General features: G+C 30.9%; 1 protein-coding gene across 4 annotated transcripts in view; it reads right to left on the bottom strand.

Annotated features, from left to right (window-relative positions):
• Smox (Smad on X) overlaps positions 1-15,607 on the bottom strand; it is a 360,356-nt gene that overhangs the window by 297,525 nt on the left and 47,224 nt on the right. Inside the window, exon 1 of one of the 4 annotated variants that reach the window (XM_089592310.1) lies at positions 10,910-10,940. The exons of the other annotated variants lie outside the window; for them this stretch is intronic. The gene's annotated coding sequence lies outside the window, so the exon portion shown is untranslated. Of the gene's footprint in view, positions 1-10,909; positions 10,941-15,607 lie in introns of those variants that run through there. 4 annotated transcript variants of the gene reach the window in all.

Here is a 15,607-nt window from a genome sequence, read left to right as displayed (position 1 = left end):
TAAATGATTTATTTTTGGCTCGAAAGGTGTTTGTGATTTTTTTTTAATAATATCGGTTTTAACATGATTGTGTAATGCTGGCCTATGCTATTTTATCAATGTTTTGCATGCAGTGCATTGAATAAATTAATTAGATTAGTAACTGTCCTTAAATTTTAAAATTCAGGTAACACTAGTGTTTTACTCAAATTGTTAGCAATGGCAAAAGTGTTTTAAATATTATTAGGACGAAATCACAAGAACTAATAATTACCAACGTAAAAAAAATACGATAAAAATTCGTTGTTTTTTAATTTGCATGTTATGTGCTTGTACGATAAAAAAATAAATGGCAAAAAGAATAGATCTACCTAGAAAATAATAGAAATATAGTCTTACTAATATATAAAGCAAAATCGCAAAACCTGTTGTAATCGCTAACTGCAAAAACTACTCAACAGATCTTGCTGAAATTTTTCATACTGATTCTTGACACTTTTAAGATAGTTTTAGTGCAGTTAGAATCTTGAAAAAATTATTAACAATAGCAATACATAAATTAAAAGTTTTGAAAAAATACACCAGCTTCTCACTTTGGTAGAATCTACTAGATATCGTAGAACTAAAATCGAGGCTACCTGCAATAAAATTAAGTAAGTCTGATTATAATATCCTCGAGCAAAATACCGGATATCACAGTCGTTCACCAGCAGTACATGAAGCATAGGGCTAGGAGTTGTGTAGCTGCGTATCTCGGCTATCGCCAACACCGTCCTCTAATGAATAAGCCACTCACGTTAAACTCAATCCTAAACCACCATGATTGACGAGTGCCACAAAACAAAAGCGTTCTGAACGCTAATGTCTCCAGCGAAATACCGAGAGCTTTGGGATCTCATGGTTATTTTTTCAACCAACTTGGTGCTACCAGAGCAGATTTTGCTACAATAGCAAGCCAGGGAAAACAACACTAGGTTCGGGTAGCCACAACGGCCTTCTCAGTGGTTTGTCCCAACAGCATACCCACATAAAAGGTATCCTCTAAGCCCACTTTTCCGACTAACGATGAGCCGTTGGTTTTCCGGATAATGACCCGAACACGACATATTTTTCTGGTCAGTGGCGTACCTTCCTCCAGCACGGTCTCCATACACAGAGACTCCGGGGGTAAGAGTCAAGCTACCTGCAGGTGGCTTTCCATGATCGAAAATAATAAAAAAGAATGAGTGGAAGTATCACCACTGGCCATTTTCAGGGCCATGATAAGTATTTGCGTTTCCTAATTAACCATTTATCTCATCGGTTCTTTTCAGGGCCATCTAATATTAAACTACCTCGCCAACAAATACATTTTTACAACCATTATTGGCCATTATTTCACCAAGTAAATCATTTACTAACAGATGTCATTAGCGGAGTTTTTTGCTGTGAGGCTGGATACTCCAACTACCAACAATCCTGCATTATCCTATCAACTCTCCTATCAACTCTAAGCATTGAACCAGGAATCACCGATCCTCTCCATGGTCTGCGCTGGGCAAACCTAACAGTGAAGAAATAAACTTGAACAAACAGGGCAGTCTGCAACAGGCAAACGTCACGAACCAATCACCCCACTACGAATTACCAAGACGACGGAGTTCTGTAGAAAAAGAAGGTACTTTAGACATCAACATCTCCAGCGTAACACCAGAAGACGGAGGGAAAGAGCTCTACAACTAGCTCTAACGTTTCAGACGTTGCAGTTTCTTCTCGATCGGTCAGGTGCTACAACAGCAAGTCAGAGAAGATCACTCTGAGATATCCAGGCAGTCACGTTTCTTGGAAAGTTCAGTCAAGAAAGAGTTTAACTCATCAGTCTTTTTTAGGGTCATTGAACGTTTAAATACTTTAATAACAAATATATTACGACTTGACAAAGTTGACAAAAAAAGCCTTTAGAGCTCACAAAAGTTTTAATTATGCCTCTAGTCGCAAGAGGTAGAATTAGAAGGAAAACTTTAAATTCTTCAAATGTATGCAATTTCAGGCATCCAGAAACTGACGCGGAACATTTATCGAGATTGAAACAGCAGCGTCAAAATTGACGAATAAAGAATCCATTAGAGATCAGCTTCCCATTATAACCGTGATCGTAATTACTGAAATCTTTCAGATTTTCAAATAGATAGAATAATGTGTACTTACGTACGTATGAATTGTGGCAATAAAAAATGGAGATATTAAGCACCAGGACTTAGTTGCTTTGGTAACGAAGTTGATTGGAAAAAAATAATCTAGTTGGGTATTCCTTGATTTTTTTTAAATACAAAAATTCACGCTTTGATAAACAGTAATTTTAATAATTTAACTGTTTTATAGTCATAGATAACAAAGTTATTTATCCGACAAAATTGTGCAATGTAGCTTGTGAGTGATTAATCAGATTTAGATAAAGTTTGATTATGCCTATGCTTAACATTTTTACGCACATAAAGCTATTACAGTTACTAATAATTTAAGATAATGGTACTATAAACAAGCCATTATAGTATCATTGTCAGTGCAAAAATGATATAGAAGACAAATTTTTTTTTTGAAAAATCGGCAATTTATATTGATAACTGGAAGAATAAAAAATGTTGGTAATTAAAGCTCTCTCTTATTTAACTAACACAAGATTTTTTCAAATTTGGTTCACAATGTGTATCGATTTAAATTCTTAAGTGTGATGTTTATCTATTTAGTAATCATGAGTTGAAGAAAACTTTAAAATTGATCCATTAATTATGTATACGATCTGCAGAGAATTCTATTATTGTGCCTTACTAATATTTTGTAATATTTGGAAATATGTTATGTATCGAGTGATGAAAATAGTGTTCACTACTGATGCGTGTTCAGCAACGGTAATCACGACAACCCAGTGTTTGTCTTGGGGAATATAGTATGTTTAAGCCCAAGGTGTAAACGCTGTTTTTCTTTCTAAAGGCGCAAAGCAATGCCAGCTTTTAGCTATAATTGAAGCCGAATAATAAATATAGATTAATTATAATTAAACTGTAAAAAATAGACTTAGGATAGATTTTCGTGGAAAAGATAGAAAAATTAAATAGGTTTTAAGTAATTTTATTACAACATTTTTTTCTGTTTACTTTAATTTTGCAAAATCACTAATGAAGCTATTAAAATCTAGTTACTAAAGTAATTGAGAAAAAAAAAAATTACCATAAAGCTACCCTAAAAATTATAATGAAAATTCGTCAATCACAACATAACCATTAATTCTACGATAAATGTTTATGTAAATTAAACAGTGTAAATAAATTTGTACTATAAACAATGTGCCATTTAAAAACTTTTAAAATTTTCAACAAGTTTTATAAGTTAGCACTTACCATTAATAAAAATCTATTAAGATAATACTCAAACTTAACAAAACCCCTTATAATCAAGGCCCAGGACTATATAATAAACCCTCCAAGCCCACCTAAGGCCATCACTGACGCAACGTCGTACTTTTCACCTATGCAGTACGAGACTACGCATTCAATAACAAAAATTTCTTTCACACCTGACATACATGCAACCAAGAAAACAATAAGTCCCTCAGACCTGGTGCTTCACTTGGTGACATAGGCTATCGGATGCTAATAGAACATTTTTTCTAATATAATTAAAAGGTTAATTGTTACAGTTTTACGTGTTTAGCCTAATCATCATTTATTTGAGATCCTCATCTTTCCTCCACCCCCGACAAACGTTCAATTGCTTTGTTCTATAATTCAAATAAAATTTGTTTTTCTAAATTTTTTAGGTATTGTCAGCCACCTCTTAAAAACATTTATTTTTTCCGAATTCACTTCGCCCCTTTGGACAACTTAGATAACCTTTATTCTTTTATTAGCCCCTTGCAGAAACTTGTAGCTTTTTTTACTTGTATATAAAACAGCTTATTTTTACTATAAAGTAAATCGCACTATTTTTATTTAAATTAAAAGTTTTCTTAATTATCTAATATCATTCATCGTCTTTTATAATGAAATTAATACTTAAACTTTATCAAAAAAAATTTTTTTAAACATTATTTCTGATACTTATGTTACTATACTGCACGAGTAGAATCCTGCAAGTAACTGTTCATAATATATTGAAAAACTATTTTATTCCAAGCATAAGCTCAAGATTTCTTTATATTTATTGCAAGTACTTATGTCATAGGAAAATGTGTCATATGAAAAATATGAGCGCACCACCTCGAAGACGTCAACTAAAGTGTCAAGGAATATCCGAATTTAGTATTTGGGCAACATGAGGAGAGCTGAGGGTAAATATAAATGCACTGCCTCGGGGACGCCGACTGGCGTGTCTAGGAGTTTAGTAGTTCGGCAACATAAAGGGGGCTAAAGGCAAATATGAGTGCGCTGCTTCAAGGACGTAGACTAGCGTGTCCAAGAGTATCCGAGTTTATTAGCTGGGCAAGACAGGAGACATTGTGGGTACATAAGAGTGCACTGCTTCGAGAACGTCAATTAGCATGTTCCGAAGTGTTCGAAATTAGAAGTTGAGCTACACAAGGGGTGTAGAGGGTACATATTAGTGCGCTGCCTGGGGAATGTCGACTAACATATCTAAAAGTATCCGACTATGGTAGGCGAGCAACACAAAGGGCGCTTTCTATATTGTATAGTGATTTTAAAGAGTATTTAACACAACCCCCTGCCACCCATCTCCAACTACTCAGCCGTTTCTCGGCCCACACGCTAGATAAGGTGAAATTACAAGGGTTTTTACCTCATTTTGAATAGAATAAATTTTTGTTAAGCCCCCCTCCAACTCTTTTTCATAAGCCTTAGCCCTTCTGCTCAATTTTTACAAGCCCCCCTCAGCCCCTCCACCATCCCCACAGCCCCCTCTCAATAAGGTAAACCTCTATTGAGATTTAAATCATTTTTATTGGGTTAAATTTTTGTTTAACCTCTTCCACCCCTCTCCCCGTCATCAACCCGTCACTGTTACATAACCCTAAAACTAGATAACCTAATAGGCTTCCCTCACTATTTTGAAGAATTCCCTACAGCAACCCTTTAGCTGCATTACTAAGTGATTTAACCAAATAAAAATGAGATAAAAGAATGTGGGATATCATGATATTTTGAATTGGATTACTTTTCGCACCCACCCTTTTAGCTTTCCTTACACATTTTAAGAAACCCACCTCTGCCCCCTTACAATTTCAAGACACATTGTCTAAGTAACGCTCCAATAAATGTTCTACGCTTCTTTCGCCACTTTCCACCACTTTTAATAACTATTATTTTATCTACATAATTTTTCAACACATTTCCACAACACCCTTAAACTAGTGCTATAGCACGCTGGTTTATTGTATCTTTAATTCTTAATGCGTTTACTAATTGCATTATATTGTATCAACATAGCAATTGTTCCAACTTTTAAATTAAGATTATGCGGAAATAAGCCTTCACAACTACTGTCCAGAAATTTAATTGGAAAATTTATGTAAGTATAACCATCAGATTTATTAACACCTTTGTGAAAAAAAAATGTTCTATGCAATCATATGTTTTCAGTTCACCTACAACAGAATTTCGCATTATATTATTTAAAAAATAAGCATATTTGTTATGAGAAGTAAGTATAACGTTATTTATTAAAAAGTTATTACCTTTGCCAAAAATATTAAATCAAACTTCAGTTTTTTTTCATTTATTCGGGACTTGCAATGATTTAATTTTTTCTTCTCGATCATCTAATAATAAGTTAAAAAATGTACTGTTAATAAAAACCTTTTTTAGGAACTTTTTAGAGTTTGCTTCAAATTAAAAAATTGAATGTAGCTGTAAAAGAGCATTATGACATTTTTGTTTCTCGAAATTTTCAATTTAAATAATTTTAATTTTTTCCATTAATGTTTGCCTTCAAACATTTTCAGACACTAGGGTTTTGCTAAAAATTTTCTTACTTGGCATGGCAACATAATGTTACATGCTTCTTCAAAAATATTATGAATTTAAAAATTGTTTTCCACTTAATCTAAAGCAATCACAGCATCTTAAAATGTACTTCAAAAATTCGTCAACTAACTTTAGCATTTCAAAAGATTCTGCTCTATTAATACAATGTAAAATTAGTTACTACTTTTTTTAAGTATAAAATAACTTGACTCAAAATTTAGGACTTTAAATCAAGTATTAATGTTAAATTACATAATTTTCACTTTAAGATAGAGTATTAGATTTTGAGTAAAACATTTTTCCTCCTACCTCAAAGGATACGTGAAAGATAAAAATTCATTAATAGCGTAGTCTGAGCAATGATCCAATACTCGTTCTAGCCCTCTTTAGACATTTTCTACCACTCCGTAAATAATGATTTTATCTATATAATATGTTAACACTTTTCCACACCACTTTTAAGGTAGTACTAATACCCCGCGGGTTTTCATTCTCTTAAATTATTACATTATTAATATGTATAAAAGCATGGTACAATATTTGTATACTAAATCATAAAACAACAAACAATCTTATGAAATTTTTAAACCGTGGACCTCACTGGTAGCCATATTAACCACAAAAAGGTAGAAATCGTATGTTTCTCCTCATAAAAATATGTTTAATACTTCAATAAAGTGAACTATTTTGTCTCCAATCCAGATGCTGCACAACGTTTAGGAGAAGAAAAGAAATGTACAATAAAAACTTCATATTATTTGAAAATTTGAGGTACATATTATTTTAATACATATGCATTGATGTTCTAATTTAACGTTTTAACGCTAAAAATTTGATTTCCAAAAATAAATCAATCCAATCCAATCAATTCCAAAGAAATTTTTTTAAAATTAAAGATATATAATAAAACTAAGCAGTTCAAGTAAAAATAATATTTACTTACAACAATACAGTAGAATCTTGTTTTTCATAAAAGTAAACAGTATAAAATATTTATAAAAATTTATCTCACTATGATGACATAGTGACTACATAAGAACTACATAAAAACTACATTAATAATAACTTTTATAATTTTATTCATTTCATACAGTTATTTTTTTATTTGAATGAACTGTGCAATAGTATTACGTACAATTTCTTACTTTTTCAAATGTATAAAAATTAAATTTTTATATTTAATTCAAATAGGTTAACAAAGAATTTTTGCCAGATAATATTATTTGTTTCCAAATTATCATCTCGTTCTAATTGGATATGAATTTAATTTTATTTTTGCATCTTGATAACGCGACGTATAATTGAGCATGCAAAAACAGTGGTTTTCTCAAATATAATCCAATATTAGTAAAACTTTGATCTTTTGATCCATTTATAGTCGTGGAAAATGCTAAGACTAAAGAAAATCGTTTTCTGTAAACAATAAAAGGTAAGGATGATGAATTAGAAAATGATTTAATACTTAAATTTAACGAATATGGATATTACGTTTTAGAATACGAAACAATGGTCAAAGACATGATGATTTAATCCTTTCTTGTGCAATCATGCTTCTATTACTTTTCTTTATAACTGGAAAAAACTGTCTAAAATTGCTTCTTAAAACAATTAATTTATCACTAAATCAGATATTTGTATTACATAAAACACGTTATGTTTTTCAACTATTTCTAAGGCTTTTTTTGGGATCATGGAAGCCTCCTCTCATATCTTTAAATCTAGTTCTCTAAATATTTTTTTCTCAGATTTAAATTCCACTGCGGGGTTCAAACACTCATATACGGTACCTCGTAGAGGCAGAGACGCTGAATAAAGCGAGGAATCATATGTCCCAATGTAAGGGGGAATTGCGCAGTTGGGGAAAGGTGCCGTGGATGGGCTTTTGGAAGCGAGACGCGTATCGAAATCGGAAAAAGTTTTAGTTTTCCCTGGGACTCTCACGGTGAGAACATCGAGGGTCAAGAAGTCACGCTCAACTTGCTGTCGAGGGCCGCAATATTAAAGCCACGAGACAGAGTCAGGGCAGCGTTTCTTTTTTTTCATTTCATCGTCGTTAATCTCTTGCTTCAATTATTTTTTTTAAATTGTTCATAAGTAATACGAAGTCGTAGCATTCGGATTTTGAGATTTTGGCTCGCGAACTGCTTGAAAAAGTGGTTCCTCGTCACCGAGACAATAAAACCCTCGTGGTGGTCTCAACGACGTGCCTCAACTCAATTAATGATATCTCGATTTGCTTCCAATATTTATACGTTTCATTTTGCCTTTCGTGAATCTGGTGGTCGGCGTATTTCCGGACGTATCTCTTGGGTTCCCACATAATCAGTGATATTTTGCCCCCCATCTCTTTCTCGAACAAGGGAAGCACCGGAAGGGTTATTTACGTTATATTTGAGAATTTTTTTAAGTTACACTCGATTGAATATTTATTTTTGATGTAAAGAGACAATTTGTAAAGAGCAATGTTATTAAAGTTTTATTTTATTTCCTTGCGTACGTAAATCAAATGTAGAATATATGATTTCTTAAAAAGAGTGAGACCGTTTCAATATAATTTGCGTATTAGCCATATTTTCTATTACCGCAAGAGTTAATACGAGATCTTGACTGATCCACATATTTCTTTGATTTATTGTTTCTATCTTTTCAAGTATGCGCTATTGTAATTAATTATGAGGCAGATCAATCACTCTATTTTAATTTGATTTTAGACGTTCATATTAAGGATTACATATTCGGCAGCATAGTTTGATATTCATTCGGTCATAATTTGTTTTTGAGGATTTTGTATATACGAAATAAACATTTAAAACACAAAAGGTGAAATTACCATTTCTTTCATCGTTCTATGCTATGACAATAAGATTACCTTTTTTACTTCTGTGCGATTCAAAATTGCTGTTATAAATTACAATTTACAAAAATAACCCAAGAATCGTTACACAATCTTTATCGTCATCATTCAACAACATGTACCTCTCCCCTAACTCCACACAACCTTGTACCACGAACTTTCTACACTGTTCAAGTCTAATGGTAAGCAAAATAATTTATCACTGATCATTTTTTTGACAGTAATATTGGTGCTATACCAGTTTATACTAGAAATAAAATTGTTTTTCTTCGAAAAATGAAATAATGAGTTAACGTTCTACATAGAAATCTTTTTCCTTAACTTTCTGGGCCATCAATAGAAAAATTTTATCTTTTTAATCGCATGTCATTTTGAAAATCGTGATTGAATCTTTATTTTAACATTCAAGTACAAAGAAAAAATTTTTTTATGGTACTGTTTTACTTTATATTAGTTTTTGTTGGTGTAATGTGGGTAAAGTAAAATTTTTACGTGATTTGTTTCCTAATTGTGAAATTTCATTTATATATAAAAGTGCACGATTTTGATTACTGTCCATAAAATCTTCCATGATTTTTGTATGTTTTGTATGCTCTCCAAATTTTATTTCCTTAAATATTTTCTAATATTAGAAATCAGGCAAAAAATTGTCGTAACTGATATGGTAACATAACAACACTGGCTTCTTTAAAAATATCGTTTAAAATCTTAATGTATAGCTTTATTTCTCTTGTTAAATAAATGTTATTGATGGTGTGGACTTGTGTTGCCTCAATGTTACGTCCTAAAGGAATGACTAGTCATAGAACCTTTCGTTTACTATTAGATTTTAATAATGTTGACAAATCGAAATCAGAAAAAAAGTAAGTAGATTCAATAATTTAGGATGAGGATTTAATAATCTTAAAAAAAGCATTAGAAATAATACAACACAACTTTGCGTGATTTTTATAACACATTCATACAATTTTGAAACAAATTAATAATTTTAGGAGAAAAATTCCGTCAAATTCTGACAGCTTTCAAAAAATGTATTAAAAGTAAGATTGTATCCGAAAGTATTAAATCATCGTTGTTTTGGTCATACTAGATTTAATAAGCATGCTACGCGCGCTGAATATACGATGTTGTATAAATTGTTAAGCAATGTTGTATTAAATTTATGAACCTATCATTATTAGAAAACAACGCAGAATAATGTTCCAGAAATTGATTGTTTGTGGAGACGCGCTATCTGCATGATTTAAACAATATGCCAATTTATTTGTATTGAGATAAAAATGTAAATCATTTCTTGATAAAAAGATATCTTAAAAAATCTCGGTAAGTACGTCATGAGATAGATCTGAACTATTAAAATCTCTTGCAAATCCTCCAAACAATTTGATACTCATTATAAAAATTAGTGTAAATGTCTTTCCTATTATTTAAAAAAATTATAAATCTGTGATAGAGAGAATTACTTAATCAAGTATGATACAGGATAATTTTTATTCAGTAAGTCTACTTTAAAATTTGTTTGTTTTAGTAAGTTTGTCAAATAAAAATAATGAAAAAAATATTGTGAAATGAGTTTGATGAGGTTTTGGCAAAAAATAAAAAATGTTTATAACGCCAACAAAAAATTACGTTATCTTTGAGAATACTAAACGTACGTGTAAATTTTTTAAATATTTCTTTTCAGACGTATTTTTGAAAAAAAATTGTTCAACTCCACAATTTAGTATGGGCTTTTATGAAGGTCAGTAATTGAATTTTATAAAATAGAACTTTTTTGATTAAATTTTTTGTTGTTTATTTATATTTATTGAATAGACAGCTGTTTTAAAATTATTTAGGAAAACTTTTCAAGTGCTTTTGAAAAGATTTAATCCATTAGCATGGTAGTCTTAATACATTTTAATTATTTAATCCCGTAAAAGACTGTGTTTTTCTCGAAAATATGTCTAGAAAACAATTATCTTACATTGTTCTATTTTTTTCCGGAACCTCCTCAAGATGAATGTTTTCTAATATTAATAATTAAAATAATACATTTTGGTAAATATATTTAGTGAATTCACCATAAATAAATATTACTGATATAGTTCTTTGTAAACGTAATTTTTCACATACATACTTTGTCTTTGGAATCCAAGATAAATTATTAGAGAGTACCACAATCTTACCCCAGACATAGCTAAATATAATTGTCTACGATTATATACATCTCTTCTGAGATCAATCCCTATTCTCTTAAACGTTTGTCCTTGAGATTTGTTTGTAGTCATAGCAAAAGCTAATTCAACTAGGAATTGCCTTTCTTTAAAAGTAAATAGTTATTCATCCTCACTGAAAAGGGTAATACGATTTAAAAATACAATATTGTTACGTTTACCTCCTGTCCAAACATTACATTCCAATACATAATTTTGAAAATCATTAACCTGAAGTCTTGTGCGATTTCATAAGCCTTCATTGATACTTTTATTTTTAATTATAATAATAATGCAATTTTTCCTTAAACGTAATGTATAAGGAGGCACTAATGGTGGATTTTAAGTATTGAGGTATTCTGGTAAATGGAGATCAGTAAGCTCAAAATTATTGCAATTTTTAGTACTATCAATCACTGTATAAATACGTTTAGTAGATTTTTCTAATAAATTAACAACTTAATCATTAATGTCATCGACATTTCTCGCAGATAAAGTAGCACACTTAATCATTTCTCCAAAAATTTTCTTCGTTTATAAGTTTTCCAAATACTTCTTGAACAATACACCTTTTCAATAGTAGTATATCACGATGGGGGAGTTAAATATTGTCATTCAAGTAATTTAAGGTACCATTGCCTACATCTAATGAGAACTGAGCAAATTCAATTTCTTGCGGTAAAACCCTTATATTTGTTTTCTATTAAAATTTCCAAAAATTATGCCACAATGAACTATATTTCAAAGATAAATTTAATATTTTACTTCAAGTTCTGTCATTTTCAATAGGGAGAAGTTGTCTAAAGTTTCCACCTAAAAGCATAATTTTTCCCCCAAAAGGCAAAGTGCTATTCATTATACTTCTTAAGGTACGATCTGCTACTTCTAAAGCATATCTTGGTGAAATTAGTGCTTCTTCCTAGATAAAAACTTTAGTATCTTTCAATAATTTACCCTCTTTTGACTGTGCCTTAATATGTGACGATAAATTATGAAATATAGGAACTGGTAAACCAAAAGTTTTATAAACAGTTTTACCAATTATTAGTGAAATTGCGGCGATTCCAGTCAAGGCCATCGAACAAGTATTAATGTTTTTTACAACTAGTCTATTGTTAATAGTAGTGTATACAAAAGTTTTTCCAAATCATCCTTGTCCATCTAAATAAAAACAAGTAGAACCGTTGTAATTTTCATCCTGGGTAGCTTTAAGTATGGTATTCACTATTTTTTTTTGTTCAGCATCAAACTGGTTGTATTGACGTTCATTTTCCTCAAATAAGTGATCTGATAATATGGGACAGTTATGATATGTGTTCATTACAGATTGTTCAAGTGTAGGAAAATCAACTAAGCTTCGACTCTCATTCTGTAATAATTTGTTCATTTCAGAATAACCCATTTAATAACTTGCTTTACGTTCGCTTGTTCGCAAAAAATCTTCAGACATTGAATGTTTATATGTTTCCTACAATTCTTCAGGGTGAATTGACTGACAGTGTATAAGTATATGAACAAATAAAAGACAAAGTCTTTGAGGCATCATCCAAAGCGTTGCTTCTTCCATTGCTTTAATTTGTTTTTCATCATCCTCCAAAAGTCCAAGTGCTAAGCAAGTTGCCGAAAAAAATGGGTGTAAGATATTATTTGCTATTTTTAGATTTGTGTAACTTTTGGTACCTTTAACATGAAGTAATAGCAGTTTTAAAAAAAACAATTCTGTTTGAATTGGGCTGACAGAAAATATCCAACCTATACAATTTTATTGTTTTTTCAAATATTCCAAGAAGTTGCGATTTTATTGATTTTTGTTTTCTTGAGCGTAAAATAACTTAAAATTTCTGTACAAAAAAAATTGTCTCACTTCCTCACAAGTTTCATTTAATTTGAAATAATCAAGTTATATACTACTTAAAGTATTTAAGTTATTAATAACAGTTCCGTCTTCAGCAGCATCTGAAATTATAACGCATTGTTTAGTTGGTAAATATGTTGGTAATCTAATAATATCATGACTTTTATCTCGCAATGTTTCATTTAATACACGATAACACGCTTCTACTAGACCAACTGTACAAGTTTCAATAAAATTATGAATTTCATCGTGATTAATTGTATTGCTTTCGTCACTTTTCTCTTATAATTTCAGTGGCAGTATCATGGCCTTCATGAATATACTTATGTAAATATTTAACTTAAAAAATGCTAGAAACAACTTCGACATTCATATGACAATTGAAAATTTGTATTAGTTTTAGACAATAGGGAACAGCAACCCATTTATAATCTACTAAATGATTTCCTGGCAGTTCATACGTTATACCAGTGTTTTTCCTGCGGTACTTAAGATATCCGTTTTTATCAGACGTACTTTTATTTTGAAATTGCTTAGGAAACTTTTGAGAGCACTTATTACTGACAGTACATTAATCACCACATGGACCACATATCATGTTTTTCATAACTATTTAATGTGATGTAGGATTATAAGTTTGGTCAGGAATTTGAGCAGATATAAATTTATCAACTATGTCAGATGTAGTAATTTTGTAACCACGTTCTGATGTAATTAATAAATACATGTGAGGTAAGCCTCGCTTTTGGAATTTAACAACATATACGAAAACGATCTATTTTCAAATGAAATACTCGTTCAACGACATCTAATCTATCAGAATTTTGCTGACCCGGTAAGAGATTTTCTTCAATTTCGTGACAGTTTCGATTACATGTCATTGTAAGAAAAATATCTGGTTTACCAATTCTATTAAAAATTGCCATGGCATCTTGGTAACATTGTTGCATACGGCGAGAAGATCCATTAAATAAGGAAGGAAGAATCATCGTTTTACCCACGTTAGCCGATACGTCTCAAGCTGACGTACGTGTAAAATCATGTAAGCCTTTGTACGTATCAGCCTTTAGTTGTTTTTGGTGATCTTTGCAATATTGAATTCTATCTTTTTCTATTTTAACATAATGGTCAACTACCCATCGCTGATACAATCTACGACCCATTATAAAAGGATTGAATTCGTTAGATCTAAATCTCCATTCGATATCTCGTGTAAGCCACTCGAGTCATACGTCGATGATCATGATTGTTTTGAATCATATTTCGGTACCAACCTTGTATACCATAGGGATAACACAAAGGATACATCCATGGTTCAATATTCAGATCCATAGAACTTACAAACTCTAATTATTTTGTATTCTTGCTCCACACAGTAATATAAGATTCTGGAATTTCTCTATCAGCTGTTTTATTGAAGATAGCTGCAACTTCATTAACTCCTTGAGAGTGATATCTTCGTATGTATTGACCTGGTTTCAATGAAAATAACAAGTGTAACTCAGGCTGTTGCGTATTGCTATTCCACAGATGTTGAGCATCTATTTCTTGCGTCATTATTTTATAGGATTTAGCAAAGATATTATTATTACGAATAATATAATCTAACATAAATACAAGTTCGCAATCCAAAACACGATTCACAATCATCCTATAACGCACAGCTTTTTCTGGGTTGATGATAAAAAGTTGTCCATTAGTTGGAGAGTCAGGCAAAGAAGCATTAATTTGATAATGTATTTGGCTTCGGATTTTAAAATAATATGGTCCAGGGCGACGAGATTAAAAATTCACTAAGTTAGCGTTGGAAGAAGCAAAAGATAAAGAATTATTGTAGTAACAAACACGCTCAAAAAAAATAGTGGACTTATCACTTGCTCCTTTGAATAATTTTAATAAATCCTAAAAAAAATCTGGTAACGGACTTAAAGTAACAGAACTGTGACTTCAACAATCACTAAAAGGTAATTCTCTATTTGAAATTTTTTCATTTTTAAAGTTTTTAGCATTACAATGTAAACAAAGAACATCCATGAGATCTAAGTAATCTTCTGTCACACAAGTACTATTAATAACAAACTGTCGAGCAGATTGTCTTCGTTGACGCTGATTTTCTGCACGGCGATTTTACCTTTCTCTTAGAAACTCTAATTATTGTCCTTGTGTGCGATTTGATAAACGTGGCATATTGATTTTAGTATTTGAAGGTATTGAAAACTTATCGTATTATAATGACATGTATTAAATAGTAACCCTGTAACTATTGCTATTGTGTATTGTTTGAAATAGAAATACGGTTTTTTGTATATTTTTTTCTTTACACGGTTGATTTATCAAATAAAATGTAATTAAAGAGGAAAAAATAAATTAATGAGTTAAGGCAGTAACAACCGAAGTATGTTAATAAATGTAAAATTATTTGTAAAAGCTTGTAATTAATTCAATTCTAATTATAAATTTTGTGTAATAAAAACTTAAAGAAAAAAAAAAAGTAATATAATTCAGTTATTGTGGTGATTTCGATTATGCTTATGATTTCAATTAAAGCAATAATTAAGGTTAAGATTATGGTAGTTAGGGTTTTTAATTCAGTTGTTGTTGCTACTTTTGTTTTTGATATATAGGTTCTGGCTATATTTATAATTTAATTGTTGAATGTTAAAACAATATTAGTTTGTAAATTTTGTTAAGGTTTCAGATTGCAGTCAAGTTTGGTAAGAGTTTGGTAAAAAATTAGTAAAAGTTCGGTGAAATTTTGGTAAAAGTT

Source organism: Copidosoma floridanum, unplaced genomic scaffold (genome assembly GCF_036245765.1).
Source record: "Copidosoma floridanum isolate Cflo_tuat_1 unplaced genomic scaffold, Cflo_Japanese_pri ptg000016l, whole genome shotgun sequence".
In the NCBI taxonomy this organism is placed as follows: Eukaryota; Metazoa; Arthropoda; class Insecta; order Hymenoptera; family Encyrtidae; genus Copidosoma; species Copidosoma floridanum.
Note: the sequence above shows the minus strand (reverse complement) of the source record. Positions and strands in the feature narration are given on the sequence as shown.